The sequence below is a fragment of the Podarcis tiliguerta genome (genome assembly GCF_965153285.1).
Source record: "Podarcis tiliguerta genome assembly, chromosome: 2".
Classification (NCBI taxonomy): Eukaryota; Metazoa; Chordata; class Lepidosauria; order Squamata; family Lacertidae; genus Podarcis; species Podarcis tiliguerta.
Genome location: NC_139535.1, coordinates 103,912,287 through 103,920,264, shown reverse-complemented (window position 1 = coordinate 103,920,264; position 7,978 = coordinate 103,912,287).

Sequence of the window (7,978 nt, the reverse complement as noted above, 5' to 3'; positions counted from 1 at the left end):
ACAACTGATTGTCCCCCAAGTGGCTCCCCATCCCAGAGTGCGACGTTCACCTTTGCCCAATAAAGAATATGTAAATCATTCAAACTCACAGGCCAATCCTGCTTCTAACTCTTTCCTGGATTTACCTAGTGGAACATCTGCTCCACCTTTGCTGAGTTGTCAGACGGTACTGCCCCCCTCCTCCTCTTAAGGCTTGGAAGACACAGATGGTACAATGTGAACATCTATTTCTAGCCTAGGTTTTATTAACCCTTTGTCACATCAAGCTGTCACATCAATCAAGCGGCAACGATTTCGCGTCCAGATCAGGAAGCAATTGATCCAATTGCAGGAATTCTGACGAAAAACGGTCTATTTTTAGTTTAAGTGGCTAGGACAGCAGGAAGTCTATTTGCAATCTTATTTCAAGAAGCCAACCGTGTGACCGTGGTCTCAAACAGCCTTTTCTTCTTGCACGGTAGATAAAGATAGTGCTTTCTCGAAAATTGTAATTTGCCAGCAGGACATTTGAAAAGAGATCTACATTTTAGTATTATGAAGGGGGCTGGTCCAGACTCGTTTAATATGGTATGGTTACCAAGATGCAGAGGAATGCTATAGTGCTGGACAGAATCCAATGGGTTACTGTGTTCAAGACCATGTCCCTGGGCAGGATATCCTAGACCTAAAACATCCCTAACAGGTGTCTGTCCAGCTTGCTTTTGAAAGCCCCCAGACATAGAGATCCCACCCACAACCTTCCCAGTCAGCGAAGAGCCATTTTGTGTATACAAAATCTATTAATCATATGGGAACTAATAAAATCAATAAACACATAGTAGTCTAGATAGACAGATGACAGATAGAGATGGATGATAGATAGATGATAGATAGATAGATATAGATAGATAGATAGATATAGATAGATATAGATAGATAGATAGATAGATAGATAGATAGATAGATAGATGATAGATAGATAGATAGATAGATATAGATAGATAGATGATAGATAGATAGATAGATAGATAGATAGATAGACAGATAGATGATAGATAGATAGATAGATAGATGATAGATAGATAGATAGATAGATATAGATAGATATAGAACTGCGCAGCGGCGGCGCAACAGCAGCAGGAGGCCCCATTAGCTAAAGTGGTGCTTCAGGTTAAGAACAGTTTCAGGTTAAGAACAGACCTCCGGAACGAATTACGTACTTAACCTGAGGTACCACTGTCTTATCATTTCTGGATCTTGATGGAATATGACATGTCCTTGACATAGATGATCTACATAAACAAGGATGCGTAGCCCTGACCTCGCAGGTGGGGGGCAGGGATGGAGGCAGATGTGACCACAGTCTAGTTGTAGTGGATATCTGCCAAGGCTGCAGGAAAGCTATTACTCCCCCAGTTGCAGCAAGAGCAGAGAAACCAAGGCGGGGTCCGTTTTTTAATGAGTTTATTAATTCATAATAGCGAGAGACAAAAAAAACGCAGCAAGCCCAGACAATGACTTTGCTCCAACTAAGCTCCTCCTCCTTAGCCACAGCATCTCCCTTTACAGTGGCCGCTTGTGGCCATTTGTCGCTGAGTCCTCTGTTCCTGCACTCTTAATGAACGCCGAGTTCTGAGAGAAGGGGGATCAGAAATACTCTCCAGTGACAACATGTCAGCTGGCTGCCCTGCCTCTGTCTCCTTCTTCTAACACTTCCCAAATCTCTTGTTCTTCTATCTGGGCTGCATCAATAGGAGTAATTCTGGGCTGCATCAATAGGAGTATAGCATCTAGATCAAGGGAAGTAATAGTGCCACTGTATTCCGCTCTGGTCAGACCTCACCTGGAGTACTGTGTCCAGTTCTGGGCACCACAGTTCAAGAAGGACACTGACAAACTGGAACGTGTCCAGAGGAGGGCAACCAAAATGGTCAAAGGCCTGGAAACGATGCCTTATGAGGAACGGCTAAGGGAGCTGGGCATGTTTAGCCTGGAGAAGAGGAGGTTAAGGGGTGATATGATAGCCATGTTCAAATATATAAAAGGATGTCACATAGAGGAGGGAGAAAGGTTGTTTTCTGCTGCTCCAGAGAAGCAGACACGGAGCAATGGATCCAAACTACAAGAAAGAAGATTCCACCTAAACATTAGGAAGAACTTCCTGACAGTAAGAGCTGTTCGACAGTGGAATTTGCTGCCAAGGAGTGTGGTGGAGTCTCCTTCTTTGGAGGTCTTTAAGCAGAGGCTTGACAACCATATGTCAGGAGTGCTCTGATGGTGTTTCCTGCTTGGCAGGGGGTTGGACTCGATGGCCCTTGCGGTCTCTTCCAACTCTATGATTCTATGATTCTATCTCTGAGCTGTGACCTTCCTCAAACCCCTGCTGTAAATCAATGCTGCATTCCTCTTCTCCTGCAGCATCAGGAGAAGGGGGAGGTGGTTCTCCACCATTCCTCCTCCATCTTGTCGTCTTGAGTCCATTCCCAGACAATATCCTAGTGCAGCTGAATGGAACCATGTAGCACCAGCCCTGAAAGTGTTGCAGCAGCTGCTTGTGTGCTACCAGGCCCTATTCAAAGTGTAAGTTCTGGTGTAGAAAGCACTAAAAAAAACACACCTGGGACCTAAGTACCTAAAAGAGAATCTCCCCTGACATCAATTTATTTGGACCCTAAAATTGGCAGAGGAGGCGCTCTTGATGGTGTTGTGCCATGACAGGTCCTCCTTGGTACTTTATGGAACGTAGTCCCTCCTAAACTAAGATCATGGCCACTGGTCCCATCACCTCCTGGCAAATAGAAGGGGGGAGGAATGGAGGCAGAGAGAGATTTTACTTTCTTGGGCTCCATGTTCACTGCAGATGGTGACAGCAGTCACGAAATTAAAAGACACCTGCTTCTTGGGAGAAAAGCAATGACAAGCCTAGACAGCATCTTAAAAAGCAGAGACATCACCTTGCCAACAAAGGTCCGTATAGTAAAAGCTATGGTTTTCCCAGTAGTGATGTATGGAAGTGAAAGCTGGACCATAAAGAAGGCTGATCGCCAAAGAATTGATGCTTTCGAATTATGGTGCTGGAGGAGACTCTTGAGAGTCCCATGGACTGCAAGAATATCAAACGTATCCATTCTGAAGGAAATCAGCCCTGAGTGCTCACTGGAAGGACAGACCGTGAAGCTGAGGCTCCAATCCTTTGGCCACCTCATGAGAAGAGAAGACTCCCAGGAAAAGACCCTGATGTTGGGAAAGATGGAGGGCACAAGGAGAAGGGGACGACAGAGGATGAGATGATAGGACAGTGTTCTCGAAGCTACAAACGTGAGTTTGACCAAACTGTGGGATGAAGTGGAAGCCTGGCGTGCTCTGGTCCATGGGGTCACGAAGAGTCGGACACGACTAAACAACTAAACAACAACAACAGTCCCTGCTAAGGTGTGTTTAGCTCCTTCATTATGGGTTTTTTTGGAGGAGTGCTGTGAGTTGTCCCCCGTGTCTCATTGGGAAAGTTTAGCCCAACTTTCTCAGTGAAAGTGGTGCGTAGAGACGGGGGTGAAATTTGATTTTGTTTGCATTTTAATGATAAACTACCTAACCACGCTTTCCAAACCCATATGTAAACCAAAGCACAGCTATCCTTTGAAATTCATACTTCTCCAAAGTTGGCGATGCAGTTCTCCTGCCCACATATACAAAAATGTATTTTTTGGGAGAAATGTTATTAAGAAATGCATGCAGTGAAATAAACTTACAAAAATGCATTATATCAGGAGGGAATGCTTGCAGAAATGTGTATATTAGTCAAAACTGCATATTAAAATTTACATATTGGGAGAAAATGGCACAAAAAAATGCTGATAAATTTTCCTGACTTTCCCTCCCTTCAAATTGTAAATTACTGTGGAATGGAGAGAACTGGAATTAAGATTTAAAAATTGAGAAACGAGCAGAAACTGAAATTGACAGCTTCATTGCCCACCAATTGGAGGGAGGGAGCAATAGTCTTTGGTTTTGGCTGGGTTATGTATGTTGCTTTCCTTTTTTCCATCACTTTTTAAAGCAGAGATCAAGACATTGAAGACATTTCCAAAGGTTTGCTACTCTATCTTATGAGCCAAAAGGCAGGAGTTAAAACATACAAGCAAAGGTTGCCCCAAAGTGTCCTTGTTCCTAGGAGAAATTGCTGCTCTAGAGTGTTTCAAATAATGGATACAATTGAACCAAAGTTAAGACCCATTGATTGCAATGGGGAGATGTTTGGCACAGTTTGATGTCTACTTAATAGGATGTAGTGTAAATCCTACTCTGTTCAAAAGGCCTTACCCCCAAATAAGGATAGGCTTGCATATATGTGTGGTGAGTCCCCCCCCCCGGTGGAAATAATGACACATGACATAATTATAAAGTTAATGGGTAAAAAAGGCCACAACTTTATTGGTTACAGGTGATGAGCGGTATTGGCTTAGGCATTGGTCCTAACTGACTATATCTGACTTCAGCTCGTCCGCTCAAAGTCCAGGAAGGGTTAACTACCGATAGGGGGAGTCCTGTTGATGAACATCGACTAGGAACTCCCCCCGGTGTCACCGCTCAGGGGCCCTAACCTCCCTAGGCTTCGGACACAGACACGCCCCCCGGAATCCTTTATCAGACTACCCTTCAATATGCGGGGCAGGTGATGGCTCCTCTTCCAACTAACCAGCAATACCCAGAAAGTTGTGACGATTTGCTACGAGGTAGGCGAAAAGCAAGTGGCTGGTGCCTATTTGCCAAGTGGAAAAATTCCTAACAGGCCCCTCAGCAGCGACCAGCCAAGGTCCATAGAAGGTCAAAGAACGAAAACGTATAGGGCAGGAGAGTGGGAAAAGCAGGAACAACTGGTGAGCGGCAAAGAGGGAGATCCCCGGCCGCGTCCTGCCTTTATAGGGCAGGCCACGCCCCCTGAACCGGCCGATTGGCCTGCCAGGGGGTGATGCGGCCGAGAATCCCCCCAATCGCACAGGGGCTGGCCTCCACTCACAGCGCATGTGGAGGGGCTGTGAAGCCCGCAACCCCACTTCCTCCTTAGAGCGAAAGTGGCTTTACTTCCTCATTAAAATCACTGGGTCTTGAAACTGCTTAAAGTTTTAAGCCAGGCTTCCTCAACCTGGGCCCTCCAGATGTTTTGAGACTACTATTCCCATCATCCCTGACCACTGGTCCTGCTAGCTAGGGATCATGGGAGTTGTAGGCCAAAAAATATCTGGAGGGCCGAGGCTGAGGAAGCCTGTTTTAAGGCATAAACTAACACTGGCCAGATTGCATCTAAATATGTATCCCAACTCACGAAGGTTTGGTGATGATTCACGAAGGTTCGTTCAATGAAAGACAGCCAACATCTTGTTTCATGACGAAAACACAAAATTTTATCTCAGAAGAGTCATGCTGGTCGGGAGACATTTTCTTCTTCTTCTTCTTCCAGGAATGTGGCTCAGCAGGCGTGAGGAATTTAGGACAAAATTTCCCCGGGTTAATTTTGTGAATACCGTGTGTGGGCGTTTGAATGAGAAGGCTGCTTTTGCTACTGAAAAGCCAAAGTATCTCGGACAAAAAAAAAAATTCCAGTGATCCCAGTCTGGCACGCATCTCTCTCTGGGACGTGATTTGCCAGAACGAGGATTGCAGGATCCAACCCTCCATAGTAGCAGCAGGACTAAATGCAGATGGATGATGGCTTGCTTACAAACAAACAGTTTCCTTTCAGCCGCAATCCCAGAATGCCATTCCGACATACCCTGGCTTCCTTCCACAAGCCCCGGAAATAAAGGTTCTTTTTTGGGTTGCATGCTTAGCATTGCCAAATGTTAGACAGACATCTCTGTATTTGCCTGGGGAAGCAGAGCTGCTCTCCTTTCTCCGACAGAATACAGAGCCAGGTTCATTGCGATTCCTGGTAGACTATATTTTCTGGCGCTGCATTTATTTCAATCTTCCATCCTGAAGTACGCTGCTGGGTAATAAAGGAATAAGAAGGGAAGATAAGCCTATGGACAACCAAGCTAGATACTACTCACATACAATCCCCCAAAGGTTAATCTCCATCACTAAAAAATTAAGCCAGCTGCAATAAGGAAGATTCATGGTGTTTCTAAATGGTTGAGAAGCCTTTGGAGAATTTCTTTTCTTTTCAAAACCGAAAAAGGAAAAATTACAAACATCAAATTCAACATCCATATTCATTTTCTAACATAAAGCTATTACGTAATTAACTACTCTGATTACTCTAAACTTTGCTGTATACAAATACAACACAGTTAGAAATTTTATATTAAAGCTTTTCTATTATGAATAATATTTCAAATTCCCCTATGCCCCCTGTTCCCCTTCACCTATCTGTGATCTCTCTTTTTTTTTTTTTTTACTTCTTCCATCTTGTTGTGTTGTTATAATTTAATCATTGTTCAGCTGATTCCTTTATTATTTCCTTTCTTACCCCTGCACGTTTTACACGTTATCTATTAATATTCCAGTTCCGGAACCATATTTTTTCATATATTCCTTCCCTCCCTCTCACTCTTTAATTATTCTCTGATTTGAATAGCCACTAATAGTTGCCATCAATTTTGCCATTTCCACAAACGCACAGAGTTTACTTTGCCATTCTAATAACGATGGTATTTTCTCGCCTTTGGGGAATTTCCAAGGGAAAGGAAGTGGGGATGCCAGGGACCACCAAGAAAACCATTTCCTGCCTGGAAGTTATGCACATGGACAGGATACAAGATGGTGTACACAGAACTCCCAACATCCACCATGTTCTACAATGCCATGGGGAATTTAGTGAGCAATGTTGCTTTTCCAGCAGCAGGTGATGCTGTTTTCAGAAATCAGTCTGTGAGTCCTGTTATGCTACCTTGCTCTAAGCGAGGGATGAAGAATCTGTGTTGTTGCACTCCAGCTCCCATCAGCGCCAATGGCCAAGGATGATGGGAGTTGTAGTCCAACAACATCAGGAGGGCTGGGCTACCAGTTCTGCCTCCTCAGCATCCATTTCAGCTCAGTTTCCCCTCAGAGATAGCCTGGCATTGTGTTGGGGCAAGCATAATATGTTTGGAAATAAGCTTCTAAATATCAGGTGTCCAGCCACTGGTTGCATTCTGGCTCCTATTCTTTACATTCTGAGGCTGTTTGTGTGTGTTTCGCTGTTTTGATGACTGCTAAAATTGCTTTCCCCAGGAAATGAAGGACCCTCTTTTATTTTATGGTATAAAAATATAAGACAAAAGTGCCTGGCGTGCTCTGGTCCATGGGGTCATGAAGAGTCGGACATGACTAAACGACTATGCAGCAGCAACAACATAAAAATATATAAGTTTTTCTGAATTTCGGGGGGGGGGGGATGCATTAATTTAAAATTAGTGCCTGGAGGGGAAACAGCAATATCAATTCAGTTCTGACTTGGCTAGACTCCTTTTCTTCATTTTGCTAAAATCTCTTGGGGGGGTGTCTGTTTTTTAAATGTGTAAAACACCAAGGAATATTACTTTATTAGTGTCTGTTGTCATCAGCTGGTATCCACACATATCACACTATTTTAGGTGGTTGGCTACAACACATTGAGGGGGCCGTTTGGAAGAGGTGAGACCTGATTGCTTCTACTAAAAATGTTTTAGAGGGTTGTGTTATTTTACAGATGCTATGTATTCAGTTGGGAGCTGCCCAGAGTGGCTGGGGAAACCCAGCCAGATGGGCGGGGTATAAATAATAAATTATTATCATTATTATTTAAATCTATTTGCCTGTTGCTAACCATCCTGTGGCTTTTGCACAGGATTGGCGTGATAAATTTACTGTACTTTTCTGTGTATAAGACCAGATTTGATTTTTTTTACTTTAAAATAAGGTTAAAAATGTAGGGGCGTCTTATACACGGATAGTGCATGTGCCCATTTTCTAAATTTGGGGTCCCCCAAAGTAGGGGGCATCTTATACATGGGGGTGTCTTATACACGGAAAAATATGT